Source organism: Hyperolius riggenbachi, chromosome 9 (genome assembly GCF_040937935.1).
Source record: "Hyperolius riggenbachi isolate aHypRig1 chromosome 9, aHypRig1.pri, whole genome shotgun sequence".
Taxonomy (NCBI): domain Eukaryota; kingdom Metazoa; phylum Chordata; class Amphibia; order Anura; family Hyperoliidae; genus Hyperolius; species Hyperolius riggenbachi.
The window spans coordinates 236,271,627-236,287,630 of record NC_090654.1 but is presented as its reverse complement, the minus strand read 5'-3'; the positions used below and the strand labels follow the sequence as shown (position 1 = coordinate 236,287,630).

Genomic DNA, 16,004 nt, shown 5'->3' with positions numbered 1-16,004 from the left:
TATGAATTACAAATGTTATTCTTGCTCTTTGCCCAATTCAGCGAAACTTCATTGAGACCTTTAATGTCACACTCTGATTCCTACTTCAATGAAAGTCTGATAGACACTCTCAGCTTGTTACTCGCTCCTCTTTCACGGCAAATACCTTCCTGTCTTCAGCGCTGTGTCACAGACTTCCAGGCTTGTTAAGAGGATGCCATGTTGTGAGTTATTGGTCCAGGCAAGTTCAACTTCTGACAGGCTCCGTTTGATATAATGCATATTGGAAGACGGGGGACACAATGAATCTCTCTCTCCAGAGCCCTCGTTCTTTCAGTTATTTATGCTTGTGATGTGAAGGTGCTGCCTGTGTATGTCTAACTTCTTTGCTCTTGGGGCACTGGGAAGGCATCCTGCTGTTTTGCTCCATCTGGATGATGCCACAAAGATCTCTTCCAGCCTGTCTTACTTTGTTTTGTTCCCTCTTGTTTTTTCTTCTTCAGTTGCTGGGAAATAAGTTTCGGTTCACAGAGGTATAAAACTCGGGCTGTCAGCAGAAGAAAAGAAACAATTCCGCCTTTCTTGCTGGGAGGACGCAACAAGCGGGGGCCGTTAGCAGCCCGTGGATCGGAGATGAAGAGGGCATAAAATGGTAGAACGCCTCTGGGGTTTACTGGAATGATAAGACTCTTTCTTCATAGAAACACAAAGCGGAAGACATTAGCGGTTCTTATTGAAGGTGAAAGTTATCTAGCGGTGTTTAAAGGCCTACTCTAGGAATACATTTTGTTTTAGTTTTCTACAGTGTGAAAAGGAGTTAACACCTCTTTGGGGCTTTTATTGCTGTTTTTTGTCCACCCCTGGGAGAAGTTGAGTCACTTTCTCTCCTCTCTCTCCAGTAGGGGCGATGATGGCAACAAGTGAAACCATTTTGGAACATAGGAAAGTAACAGGACTCCTGTAAATGTTAAAGCAATCCAGAGCGCAGGAAAAAACATAAAAAGAACATACTACCTGATCCAGAAGGCTAGCTGGATCAGGTAGAGCCTCTTACCACCACTCCCCACTACTCCTGAACCTTTCATTTTGGTTCTGAAAAAAAATGGCCACAACCCCGGGGTCACGACGCTGCAGCTCCCCTCTCTGCTTCTTCTCACAGAGCATAGAGGTGGGGTAGAGCCACTGAGGGGAGGGATAGAGACGGGGAGAGGAGAAAAGAGGCAGGAAAGAGGCTCCAGGAGGAGGGGAGGGGGCGTTTTGCAGGAATGCCTCTCCTACAAGGGACTGGTGTTGATTCTTCGTGGTCGTAGTTGCCTCTAAGTATCTAGATGAGAGAGACCAGGAGCCCGATGGTGCAGTATCGTTTGTTAAAGGGAAGGTTCGGGGAGGGCTGTAAAAAAATCAAAATCAAAATCCACTTACCTGGGGCTTCCTCCAGCCCGTGGCAGGCAGGAGGTGCCCTCGCCGCCGCTCCGCAGGCTCCTGGTGGCCTCCGGTGGCCGACCCGACCTGGCCAGGCCGGCTGCCAGGTCGGGCTCTTCTGCGCTCCAAATGCCGGCACTTCTGCGTCCCACGCGGACGCGCTGACGTCATCGGACGTCCGCCGGGCTGTACTGCGCAGGCGCAGAACTACTGCGCCTGCGCAGTACAGCCCGGCGGACGTCCGATGACGTCAGCGCGTCCGCGTGGGACGCAGAAGTGCCGGCATTTGGAGCGCAGAAGAGCCCGACCTGGCAGCCGGCCTGGCCAGGTCGGGTCGGCCACCGGAGGCCACCGGGAGCCTGCGGAGCGGCGGCGAGGGCACCTCCTGCCTGCCACGGGCTGGAGGAAGCCCCAGGTAAGTGGATTTTGATTTTGATTTTTTTACAGCCCTCCCCGAACCTTCCCTTTAAATTTGCATATGTTAATATGTAAGTATTATACACACAAGGATGGGTTGCACTATACTGCAACCACTATTCAGGCTTATGGGAAAGTAACCATCCCGTTTGGTATTCCGGGTCCACGTGGCAGGCTCTGTTTGGTCACACTCCTTGCGTTATTCGGGAACGCAGTGTTCACAATGTAAGCCCCAAAAGGTAAAGCTAATCTATACACACTGTACCTGAACCAGAATTGAAACCTTTGGATGGTTTCAATCCCATAAAACAATCTGTATAGAACTATGGTTTGTAATGTTTACTATACAGATGTTTTACAAAATTATATTTGTAATGCTATCTGTAATGATCCGCTCAGGTGGCTGCACAGGCAGACAGCTGTTTGACCATTCCTCAAGCCTGTAGGATGCAGGTCTGTGGATAATAGACCTGTCTTTGTTTTGCAAGCTTCAGACCTGCTCTGCTGCTGAGGAATTTGCATATACTGATTATGCAGATTGCCTGGTCGCCTCCCTTGAAGGCTTGCAGCATAAATACCATGTGATCCCACAATCCTTTGCTGGTCATAATGGTTTGTTACTGTTGAAACACTCCTGCAGTGACAGCCTTGCTATTGTTTGCTAAAGATTATCTTATTCCTGGGGACTGCATTAGGCATCCCTCTAGTACAGTCAGGTTGTTTTATTTGTATTGCCTGTTCTGTCTTCTGTTTGTCCTTGCGATTGCACTGTCGCCAGCGGTGGGCGATGGTGAATCGTTTGTTCCAGAACTTGGATCACACTTGCTCTGGCGGAAAGAGCAGTGGATCCTGGTAAGCTCTGTTTCTGTACTTGGTTCACACTTGCTCTGGCGGAAAGAGCAGTGGATCTTGCTAACTCTGTTTCCCTACTTGGTTTACACTCGCTCTGGCGGAAAGAGCAGTGGATCCTTCCTGTCCTGTCTCTGAACTTAGATCGCACTCGCTCTGGCGGAAGTGCGGTGGATCTTATTTGTCCTATTCCTGTTTCTGTTCGTTTGTCTGTCTGGATCGCACTCGCTCTAGCGGTAGCAGCAGTGGTTCCTTTTGAACTCTGTCTGGGAGTGTAGGCCAGAGCTGCGGTTGCTGCTGGCTGCTCCTTCTCTCTGTCTTGTCTGATACGAACGCTTGCTGTAGGCTCGGTGGGGTAACCGTTGAGCAAGCGTTTGCGTTCTATGTTTCGTGTTTGTGTGGCGTTGGTTAGTTAGGGTGGTGTGCTTGTCTCTGTTGCGCTTATCGTGTGGAGACCGCACCGTAAACGCGTTCACTGTTGCGAATGAGTGCGGTGTTCGCGTTTAGCTAGCGTTTGTTGCTTTCCTTATCTTCTCATTGGTGTTTGCTGTGCCTTTGCTACTCTCGTGCTCTGCCTTGCTCACTCTTGTGTCACTTCTGGCAATCGCCTCTCTCGCGATTGCGTTCCTACTTTGTTTTTGCTGTTGTGTGTTCACCGTCGCGGATTGGCGACTAGATTGGTGCACACACATACATTCTGTCCCTGTGCTCTTTCTCATTGGCAATCGCAGCTCTTGCGATTGCGTTCTCACTTGGTTTCCCTCGTACAATTCCTATCTGGCATCTGTGGCTGGGCAGAGGATCTGTTCCTCTGCACTCCACGGCTCCATCTGCCGGCAGGAATTCCCCTCTACAGGTGCATTGCACCTTTTGCTGGGTTCTTTCAGATTATACGCTTGTGGAGGATTTCCGCAGTGTCAGCGTGCATCCTGTGCACTGACCACGGAGAGAATTCCACAATCGTTACACTATCAAAACTATACTATGGCTTGTGAGCAAATAGAACATGCGTCCATATGTTTTTATAATAGGCACTTACTTTTTTATTGACCTGAGGAAGTGGGCCAGCACCCGTGAAACGCGTTGTCTATTGTGCATGATTAAAACGTATACGGTACTTATCTTTGTGGTTTGTCCTTAAAGTGAACCTCTGGACTAAAAATCTACTCAGCAGAACTGAAAAGGCTTGGTGTTTCTTTAACAGTTTCACAGCATCAGAACTTTGTTTTCCTTACCAAAGCATAATTTTTAGTTGCATTTTTAGCTAAGCCACCCATCAAAGAAAACTGCCCGGGCTTTTTTTGCCTGATGCTGTGCAAAGCATGATGGGATTTCCTATGTTGTTATTCACGTTGCCTAGCAACTGGGAGGGGTGATCAGCACACAGGACAGTTGGAACTGTGTCTCAGGCTCCCTGTCACCTCCTTTCAACCAAAAAGATGGCTGCCCTCATGAAATCAAACATTTGCCGGTCTTTTAAAACAGGGTGGGTGAGAGAATTTATTGCCTATATATTTTAATTAACATAACTAATGTAACTTAATGACAGTATGTTTGTTTAGGCTGGAGTTCCTCTTTAAGAAGGTAAGCTCTACATATTCCTAGATATTACTTGATTATTAGAAACTTAGGCCGCCTCCAACAGTGTATATAGATCTCCTGCAAGGGACACCCCTTCTGTTGTCAGCAATTTCAGGGGTCCGCAGAGGAGTGAAGGGAAGATGGAGATCGGCACACAAAGGACACAGAGGCATGTCATCAAGCAAAGAATGTGCCTCTGTGTCCCATTTGTATTAAAAAAAAAACACTTTCTCGATTCCATAGTTGGGAGGGTTTGGTGTATGCACAGTTGCAATTTTTACAAACTGCACCAGCGCACAATGCTCCTAGCCACTGGAACGCGATTGAGGAAGCACATGCAGCTTTCCAAGGGGACAGCTGCTGAATAAATCGCCACAAAATAAATGAGGGACCAGTAGGACTACAGGGAGCCAGAAGCCCTAGATAAGTTAAACTAGGCAGATTACTTTTACCTTAAGTTTCCTTTAAAGAGAGTCTGAAGCCATAATTAAAGTGGCTTTTTTCCTTATATATAGCAGGGGCATGTGTGCCCCTGCTAAAACGCCGCTATCCGGCGGCTGAACGAGGGTCCTTTCCCCTCCAAATCCCCCCTGTGCTGCCCGGGGAGCGCTTCAGTGTGAGGCAGGGCTATGAGCTGCAGCCCTGCCTCACACGCGTCTATCAGTGGCGGATCTCCGCCTCTCCCCCGCCCCTCTCAGTCTGCCTTCGCTGAGAGGGGCGGGGGAGAGGCGGAGATCAGCTGCTGATAGTCGCGTGTGAGGCAGGGCTGCAGCTCATAGCCCTGCCTCACACGGAAGCGCACAGGGGTAGCAAAATCTGGATTTTGCAGGGGGGATTTGGAGGGGAAAGGACCCTCATTCAGCCACGGGATAGCGGCGTTTTAGCAGGGGCAAACATGCCCCTGCTATATATAAGGAAAAAAGCAATTTTTATTAAGGCTTCAGAGTCTCTTTAAGCAGAGAAAGGGGCTGATGCGCAAAATGTATCTGATAAATTATTCTACTTTACTTATTTTTCAGCCTAAGGAGAGATAATTAATAGATAAATGGATAAGGGGCCTGATGACGAAGTACCAGGAAATTTGCTGTGTGCAGATCGGTGCTAACACTAGGGGAGCACCGCGGGTTACATTTGTAGCGCTACACTGATTACTAGGGCAACTTGTGCGTTGCTATTATAAATGTACTGCATATTGCCATAGCAAGGCGTGCATTATCCTGTTATAGGAAGTTGCACTAATAGTATTAATACTGGTAAAATTGCTGTACATGGCACATAAACAGGTGGCCCAAGAAGGGATAAATCATGAGCTAAGACAGATAAGGAGAGTTAATTCAAGAGATAAATAGAAAAGGAGCGATCATTTATCAGATAAAATGGAATAGGAAAGATACATGGGCCTGACGCATTATACTGCTGTAACGTTTCTGTGCACAGAGAGCCCACGTCAATTTTTCCGTTACTAGTAATGACCGTGGTGCTAAATAGTTAATGTGCGGTGCTCCCCTGAACGCTTGTAACGGTAACATTTCTGTGCGCTCCTTGCACGCGGCAGACTTTACAGCAGCATAGTGCATCAGTCCCCTTGTGAGTTAAAGTGGACCTGAACTCTTGCACAGGACAGAAGAAAAACCTAGAGAAATGCACCCTGTATGTATTTAGAGAGTTTAGCCTTTCTAATTCCTCCTCACCTGTGACTAATCACAAGCGTAACTTGATCTCTAGCAATATGGTAGAGTGAAGAGAAAGGCTCGCACTGCTGCAGAGATGAATTTATTGTTGGAAATATCAAAGTGCAATAAACAAAATGGCAAAGTTGGATGCAAGAGGTACACATACCATGGTGAGAGGAGGCACATGGATGGTGGTGGGTGGTGGGTACAGGATGCCTGATGTCCGTTTTGCGCAACATACCTACGGTAGCCTCTGTAGAAGCGCTGTGTTGCGCGAAACGGCCGTCAGGCATCCTGTATCCAGCACCCACCACCATCCACGTGCCTCCTCTCACCATGGTATGTGTACCTTTTGCATCCAACTTTGCAATTTTGTTTATTGCACTTTGCTACTTATATTTGTTGGCTTGAGCACGCTAAGGAAGTACTTTTAGGAAGAGGCACCTTCAACCCAGATTGTGCACAGTATATGTTTGTTTGCTGTAGTGCCAACCTTCTGTTACTCTTTGGCCTCCCCTGTAATTTGATCTCTCACCTGTGTCAGCTCAGTCAGGAATCTCCTCTGCCATGGCAGAGCAGCTAATTTGTAAACACAGGATGTTAACAATATGACTGCTTCCCTGAAAGCAGGAAGTAGACACACTGCAGATTTATTGCACGATTTTAATCAGCTGTAACAAAGAAATGTTTTTCTTTAAAGGTTATTATGTTGTTGCGTATCTTTTAGAGCAGAGAGGAAGTTGAGAGTTCAGGTCCTCTTTAAGGCAGATATAGGGCCTAATGCAGTAAAAATCCATTGGCTGACTTACGCAGGGAGTGCATGGCAATTCACAGTTGCTAGTGAAGGGGGAGCACGAGCTGTTATCCCTTAGCGCCATGTGAGTTATTGCAGTAACACATGCATTGCTATGGTAATGCGTATTACACACCATGCACCCTTTGTACTAGTATGGTAAAATTGCTGCATGCTCCCTGCACACTGCAACATTGCTGAAGTATACTGCATCAGGCCCATGAAGAAAAAAATAATGAGGTATGCAGATACGAGTCACAGTTAACTTTTTCACCTGAGTTTTCTCCTTGGCAGTGGCTTAGCAATAGGGGGTGCAGAGGTAGCAACTGCATCGGGGTCCTCGGGCCAGAGGGGCCCTTAAGGGTCCACCCTCTATCACAGTATTAGTTCTCTATTGGCCCTGTGTTGGTAATAATCACTTCTATAGATGCTTTAAATAGTGGTAATCCTTAAAGAGAACCCGAGGTGGTGTTCTGACAATGCTATCCGCCTACAGAGGCTGGGTCTGCCTATGCAGCCCAGCCTCTGTTGCTATCCAGATCCCCCCTAAGCCCCTCCTGCGCTCTGTTATCCCCCATAAATCCCAGCTGTACTGTGTGGGCTGTGTTTACCTCTGTAGTGTCAGTCTCGCCTCCTCCATAGGGGAGGGAAGGGACACGGGCGGGGACCGGAGCTATGCAGGAGGAGGGGGAGCGCCGAGACTGACAGTACAGAGGTAAACACAGCCCGCTGCGACTTGCTGCGTGTCGACAGCACGCCTGTGATTTATGGGGAATAGCAAAGTGCAGGGGGAGGCTTAGGGGGGATCTGGATAGCAACAGCGGCTGGGCAGTATAAGCAGACCCAGCCTCTGTATGCGGATAGCATTGTCAGAACCCCACCTCGGGTTCTCTTTAACAAAGTGCTCCCCATCCCCTTCTTGCATCTCTGACACTGTAGTTGCCATTGGCAGGTTTTGTTGCGCCGTGTCAATTGTTATATATAGAGTGCTTGGGGGGCCCCATGGGAAACTTTCACCTGGGCCCATAGCTCATTAGCTACGCCATTCCTCCTTGGTGATATTTTCACAACTTGTAAATAAGATGCATTTTAAATCCACCGGCAAGCAAGAAAACTTTGCAGTACTTTTTCAATTAAATGCTGAAAAGTTATTTTAAATACAAGATGAAAAATTATCTCCTAGGAGCAAACTCGGTAGAAAAAGTGAATTGCATATGAGCCAAGGAGAGATAATTCATACATTTAATTTATGATGCAATCCTGTGAAGTGAAAACATCCCATTAGGTCTGAGACACAGAACCCCACATTAAAGGGAACCTGAACCGAGTAACATTATTTAAACTAAACACATGATGTAACTGCAAATGAATACTACACATTTACCTTGTCGTCAGTTGCTCTCAGAAGCTCGAGTCCTTCCAGTTCTGACTAAATCTAGTTGGAACTGAAAGCTGTTCACCATATCAGTTGCTACCAGTTGCTGTCAGTTATAACTAAAAGGACAACTGATGTGCTAGGTAATGGCCATGTTTCCCTATGGCTCAAGTGGACAATTTTACAATTTAATGGAGGGCTGACCTGGAAGCTGTTACTGGGTCATCACCATTTTTAAAATGGAGGACAGAGAATTTCATTGATCACAGTGGACAAACAGGACGTAGTAGAAGAGAAAGATATTGATGAGTAGACGGCACAGGAGGTAAGTATGACATGTGCATGTTTATTTTTACTTTTGTTTTTCAGTTCAGGTTTTCTTTAAAGAGGAACTGTCACGAAAAATTTTAAGTTTAAAACAAATACAAATAAGACGTACATTTCTTCCCGGTAGAAGCCGCCAAATTTCGGAGAGCGGCGAATCGCGACGGCACGCCCATGGATACCATGCTCCATTTGTTCCACTGACTCCTTCCTGGTAAGCACTAGCTCACTTTTCAGCGGGCACGCTGTCCTTACTGCACTTAGCACTGGTTTATGCTCCTTTGCACACACTTTTTCAGCATAGTTATGCTGACTCCATTATCTTTTGCACCTTATATCTATTGTCGTTTACTCTATGAGGGGTTCATCTTTACACAGTCATATCTTTCTTATCACGTGTTTGTTCAGGCTGCCTTGCTTATGCATTGATTATATTGATTAGTGACCAGTAGTCCTAATTATTATTGTGCTTTACCGCTTATTATCTTGTTTTAGGGACAGTGGTATATATCCTTATCAGCATTATATAATACAATATATGCATTCTCATTATTGTTGCATGGCTCCTATTGTTTTTAAGTGATTTTATTTTTCTGAATAAAGATGATGGATTTAATATTTATTCATTGAGTGGTGCGGTCTTTGAGGGAACTACTTTTCTTATTTAGTTCTTGTTTACATTTTTGAGTTCCTTACTGCACACTCAGTACACTGTACTTCATTGCATTATTGAGTGGTTGATGGTGCTTGCCCATTTCTGTGGTCTACTCTGTACATTTCTTCCTGAGTAAAATGAGCCATAAATTACTTTTCTCCTATGTTGCTGTCACTTACGGTAAGTAGTGCAAATCTGACATTACCGACAGATTTTGGACTAGCCCATCTTCTCATAGGGGGGTTCTTAGGGTTTTCTTTATTTTTAAAAGCACTTAGTGAATGGGAATTGCTCTGTCCAACTGCCAAAAAAGTGTGCAGCGAGCACCGAGGCTGGCCAGCATCTTTGTATTAATCATTTTAAGGGAATGTCTTTATAAAGAATAAAGGCCATGCTGAGAATCCCCCATGAAGAAATGGACTAGCCCAAAACCTGTCGGTAATGTCAGATTTCTACTACCTACTGTTAGTGACTGCAACATAGCAGAAAAGTCATTTATGGCTCATTTTACTCTGGGAGAAATGTACTTCTTATTTGTATGTGTTTTAAATTTTAAGATCTTCGCAACAATTCCTCTTTAAGTAAGAGTGGTCTAGAATGAGGAGTCCAAGATCAGAGACTGTGATTTTCCTTTAAAAGAAAATATATTTTATTTTAAAATGGTTATTCTAACGTTTCCTTACAGGGGCGGTGTAGTAATAATAGGACAATTTATGCACCTGGAACTTAAGTGGTTTCATATAGTTCTTGAAGTGAAGTTTAATCAAAGCTGATTACAGCACAGGGTTAAACTCTTCCCTGTGATTTATGCAGGTTTGCATGCTCTGTGTAGAGTAATGAGTCACTCAGCACAAATAGAGGGATAATATGGACATGTATCATACGAGATCAATTTAGCCAGATTAAATGATAATTACAGTTACTGGAATAATAAGCTTAAAATATGAGGTAATGTCTTACGATGACCGCATACAGTAGTCTCAATGAGCGGATCCATTTGATGGCTGGAAAAAAAGCATCTTACATGTTATGCACCACTCAAAAGACAGACGATACGCAGCAGCCATGATGGAATATTTCAGCCAATCGCTTTGTGGAAGGGAGCAGCAATTGAGCCTGTCCCCCCCCTCCCCATTATTTGCAATAAAAAACACTGCTTCTATGTGTAGATGTATTCTTCTTCACACTCCTGGATTCTGATTTGATTCATTTGAGGCACTATTCCCCTTTTGCAATTCACTTTTTCTTGGGAGATACGATTCATCGGCCCATATGCAATTCACTTTTTCACTTGAGTTTTCTCATAGGTGATATTTTCACAACTTGTCAATAAAATGTCTTTTAACTACTCTCGCCTTTTGGATGTTGCTATTACGTCCAAAAGGCTGCTGCTGCTCTGTTGCGCATGCCTGCGCACTCCCGTGCCGCCTCTCGTTAGCCCGGAGATCAATGAATGGGAACACAGTTTCCACTGATCTAAGTCCCCGTTAGAAAGGCCGATGGTTTTTTTCAGGAGCCGCAATCTTTCTAAAGAAAAAAAAAAGTTTCCCATCCTCCCATTTTCCCATCCATTTCCCATAAATACAATTTATTACATTGAAAATTAACTGTTCACCACCCACACTCCCAAAAAGTACCCAATTTTTTTTTTTTTAATTAAAAGAAAAAAATTACAATAAAAATAAAAAACAAAGTATACATAGTTACCTAAGGGTCTGAACTTTTTTAATATGTATGTGAAGAGGAAATATTACTATAATATTTTAAATTATAAGCTTGTAAATAGTGATGGATGCAAAACTGTAAAAATGCACCTTTATTTCCAAATAAAATATTGGCGGACATCATTTAAATTGTGTAATAACGGGGACAAATGGGCAAATAAAATACGTGTCATTTTATTTATTCCAAAACCTTTAGAACTAATTATTGGAACATAAATTGGCTTGGTTAGCTCAGTGACCCCTGACCTACATACACAGGTTAATCCGATTACAAGAAAGAGTATTTAAGGGGGTCAATTATAAGTTTCCCTCCTCTTTTAATTTTCTCTGAAGAGTAGCAACATGGGGGTCTCGAAACAACTCTCAAATGACATGAAGACAAAGATTGTTCACCATCATGGTTTAGGGGAAGGATACTGAAAGCTGTTCCAGAGATTTCAGCTGTCTGTTTCCACAGTTAGGAACATATTGAGGAAATGGAAGACCACAGGCTCAGTTCAAGTTAAGGCTTGAAGTTGCAGACCAAGAAAAATCTCAGATAGACAGAAGCGACAAATGCTGAGAACAGTCATAGTCAATCCACAGACCAGCACCAAAGACCTACAACATCATTTTTCTGGAGATGGAGTCACTGTACATCTTTCAACTATTCGGCGCACTTTACACAAGGAGATCCTGTATGCAAGAGTGATGCATAGGAAGCCTTTTTTCCACCCACAGCACAAACAGAGCCGCTTGAGGTATGCTAAAGCAGATTTGGACAAGCCAGCTTCATTTTGGAATAAGATGTGGACTGATGAGTTATTTGGGCATAACAAGGGGCATTATGCATGGAGGAAAAAGAACACAGCATTCCAAGAAAAACACCTGCTACCTACAGTAAAATATGGTGGTGGTTCCATCATGCTGTGGGGCTGTGTGGCCTGTGCAGGGACTGGGAATCTTGTCAAAGTTGAGGGACGCATGGATTCCACTCAGTATCAGCAGATTCTGGAGACCAATGTCCAGGAATCCATGATAAAGCTAAAGCTGTGCCAAGGCTGGATCTTTCAACACTGCTCAAAATCCACTAAGGCATTCATGCAGAGGAACAAGTACAACGTTCTGGAATGGCCATCTCAGTCCCCAGACCTGAATATAATTGCAAATCTGTGGTGAGAGTTAAAGAGAGCTATCCATGCTCGGAAGCCATCTGTCAGAATCCGCTCTGCTGGCCTTGATTCCCTGGATATTTTGTTGGTTTCTTATGCAGGTTGCATAGTTTAGTCCAGGGAAAAGAGGCCTTTTTGTCACTTATCTTGCAATCTGCTTGTCTGCTTCCTTTGAAGGTTTTCAGTATAAGTGTCACTTCCGTCCAGAATTCCATGCTCGTCATAGTCTTTGTCCCATACTCACGGGCTGCAAAAGTGGCCTGTCGCCAGCACACGTGAGCGTGTGGGCGACAGGCCGGCGACAGCTCCTCGCCTTGTCCCTCCGCGTACACACGCGGAAGAGAGACCAGCGGCGCGACGGAAGCTGTCGCCGACGTTCCTCCTCCCCCCGCCGGAAGCTCCGTATACCTCAATGGAGGTTGCTGTTGCTAGTCCGCGTACTCACACGGACTAGCAACAGTTGCGGCGGAGTTGCGGCGGCGACTGTCGCCAGGCGATTGAAACTTTCAATCGCCTGGCGACATCAGCGACGGGCGACAGTTCGGGGTGCGCGCCCGTGCGACGACGCATACGCCGCAACACGCACGCGCCGCGTGTTGCGGCGACAATTGTAGCCCGTGAGTATGGGCCATTAATTCTTGGGGAGTGCATTTTGCACTCCTATTAGTGCAGTCAGGTTTGTGTATAATTTGTACTGCCTATTCTTGCCTTGTCTTGTCCTTGCGATTGTACTATCTCCAGCGGTGGCTGTTCCCTTAAAGAGAGCCAATGCATAAGATAAACAAATAAGGAGAGATACCGGTAATTCATGAGGTAAACGCATAAGGAGAGAAACATCATCAGTTAAGTCGAATAAAGAGAGATAAATCATGAGTTAAGTCATTTAAGGAGAGATAAATTGTAAGTTAATAAGCAAGGTGAGATAATTCAACAGAAAAGCTTTGTGAATCGATCCTGGCATTTATTCAATTCCTTTTCTCCAAAGTTTTCTCCTAGGAGATAATATTTCGATTGCATTTTGCAATTGAAAAAGTACCAAAAACTAGGTAAGAAGTACTGTCATAATTATTCAGAGTATTTTCTTGCTTGCTGGTGGCTTAAAGGAGTCATCAGGGAAAATTAATAAAATAAGTGCTACTTACCGGGGGCTTCCTCCAGCCCCAAGCTCCCAGCATGTTCCTCGCCGCAGCTCTGCAGTCAGCCATTCGCCGCAGCTCTGTCCAGGTCCCCGGTGATGACTTCAGGGCGACCTCCAGGTCGGCCTGTACTGCGCCTGTGCGAGCGGCGCTGTCAATCACTGCCACATGAGCCGGAGTGGACTGCACAGGCGCAGAACTACTGCGCCTGCGCAGTCCGCTCCGGCCCACGTGGGGGTGATTGACAGACGCAGTACAGGCCGACCTGGAGGTCGCCCTAACGTCATTGCCGGGGACCGGGACGGAGCTGCGGCGAATGGCTGACTGCAGAGCTGCGGCGAGGGACATGCTGGGAGCTTGGGGCTGGAGGAAGCCCCCGGTAAGTAGCACTTATTTTATGAATTTTTCCCCTGATAACTCCTTTAACTACTTGAAGACCTTAATGATTGAAATCTATGCTCTGTTTTGATGGCTACCTGGCTGCCGGGGTGTAGATTTCAATCCACCGACGCCACGCATTCTCGCTGCTTTCGTCTCTCCCGACGATCTCGCTGATGTCTCCCTGCCGCAGCTTATCCGCTCTGCCGTCTCTATAACGACAGAGGCCTGTGAGCAGGTCAGGAGCCGATTTCATTGGCTCCTGACGCTGTCTATCAACGTAAGCGATTCCCATTGGCTTACGTTGATAGGCAGGGTCAGGAGCCAATGAAAGCAGCTCCTGACCGGCTCACAGGTCACTGGGTGGCCCAGGTTCCCAACGTGCGACTGTGATGGCGATTGCAGCGGGTATGTGCGTTGATTCGCCGGTATTTGTTATTTGTCGCTATTCCGCTGTTTCTTGTACCATAGGCCTCTGGTCCTTAAGGGGGCAGAGACCGCTGGTACTTAAGTGGTTAAAAATAATTTTATTGATATGGTGTAAAAATATTACCTAAAAGAAAACTTAGGAGAAAAAGGGAATTGAATAAGGACCCTTTATCTGTTTCTCAGCTTATCTATACCTAACAACCAAAAACAATTCTAAAAAAAGGTGGGAAAGGTATTGTTAAAATTAAACTAATCAAAAACAACTTCTTTTGATAGATATTCTTGACTGAAAAGTGCTGAATATTTATTTTATAAATAAGTAAAAATAGATATTTCATGAGATTCTTTTTTGTAAATTGTAGAACGGGGAAAATTGCAACCTCATCAAAAGAAAAAAAATGGCTGTAGGATGATCACATCTCAGTTCCCTGAGTTGGTGTTACTTGCTCTCACTACAGAGGATAAGCTCTTAAGGTGCCCATACACTTGCCCGATTTACCGCCGACAGACAGCAGATTCGCTCACTGGGAGCGGATCTGCTGTGAAATCGATGCGCAAACGCTGACCGTTCGACCGATTTCCACCTGAAAACAATCGATCCCGTCGATCTGTCCTCGTGGAAAATTTCGCTTGAACGCCGGCGGGTTGGGAGTGCTTCGATGGCGGCGTTCAAATGTCCGACGACATTGGCTAGTGGCAATTCATTACCTGCCCCTTTACTGTTTAAACTTCCCCCGACAGGAAGTAAAGGGAAGCTGGAGCCCAGAGCGAAGTAGAGACAGCGGCCACCAGGTGACTCGCACCGGCCGGATCAGGTAATGTATGCAGGGGACGGCGGCGGCAGCTCCACAGATTTTGAATCGGTTTCATAGTGAATTCGATTCAAAATCTGTTTGCAGTGTAGGCAGCAAATAGATCCCTCTTTGATCAGATTCGATCACAGAGGGGATCTATCTACTGGTCGATCTTGTGGCATAATCGACCAGTGTATGGCTGTCTTTAGGCTGCTCCCTCTGACTTGATGTGAATCTTCACTAAAAAGTTTTTCAAACCATTAGCAACTTCAATAGAGTTATCTAGATTGAGATAAGAGCACTGCTTTTGACTTCGGTCAGCAGAACTCCTTGTGCTGTAAATTCTTGGAATGCTTTGATCTCTCTCGACTAACAGAAAATATAGAAACTGAAAGCAGAAGTCCTCTGTTGTTGTCTCACACTGACCCTAGTGACAAATGGCCATAAATCCACATTACAGCAGTACTAATTAGAAGCAGGGAAATGTAGCAAATAAGAAAGAAAAAACTGTGTGCCTTCTCAGGCTTAGAATCTCTAACTGCTTGACAGTATCTGATATCTGTGTCCACAGACAGCCTCCATTTTTTATTCTAGCACGAGTGAACTACAGTGTGTTGCTATATAAAGTTTTACTAGTTTATCTAAAGCTAAATTGGTTTTATTTGATTTGTTCTTATAGATGCAAATAGTGCTTTCTACTTAATTCCTTACAAAGACACTAGCTTTTATCGGCTATAAATGAGCATTGCAGTTATCTTTTCCTCTATGTGGCTGCGTTCCTATCTGCTCTTATTAATGTCTGCTGTCACTTGTAACCTAGGCCTGAACTTCATCCCAGGTACTCAGCAAAGCCGGGCAGCCCTGTAATAGGCGTCACGTTGCGCTGATCTCAGTGAGAGAGATTCGCTAGCGGAGTTATCTATCATACGAGGCCTGGGGAAGAGAGTACGACTGGTGGCATCTCTGCTGTGCTCAATGCACAGTGAAATACTGGAACGTCACATGCTGCCTTTCCTCGCCAAGGGGCCTCCGGTGACCTGGAGAGTCTTCTGCTAGTTCATGCAGCCCTGGAAGCTAAGACGGAAGGCTGGAGATTAACCCTATCAATGTCACTTACATCTTTTGCAGAGTTAGCTTGTAACGGACATGATCTGTGCTTTAAAGAGAATCCAGTCTATACATACATATTAGATATATTTATAATCTATCTTTCCGTATGTATATTTGTTTATATTTTACACTAGAGTAGTGAGCAAAGCAGCGCTTGTGTAAATACAATTCTGCATACATTTTACAACTGTTTCCCTTTGAGGCTGGGTGCACC

General features: G+C 45.3%; 1 long non-coding RNA gene across 1 annotated transcript; it reads left to right on the top strand.

Annotated features, from left to right (window-relative positions):
• The first annotated feature begins 492 nt into the window (after positions 1-492).
• LOC137531947 (uncharacterized) lies at positions 493-15,816 on the top strand. Its single transcript, XR_011023813.1, has 3 exons — positions 493-718; positions 8,544-8,627; positions 15,501-15,816. It is a non-coding gene; the product is annotated as an uncharacterized lncRNA (long non-coding RNA).
• The last annotated feature ends 188 nt before the right edge of the window (positions 15,817-16,004 follow it).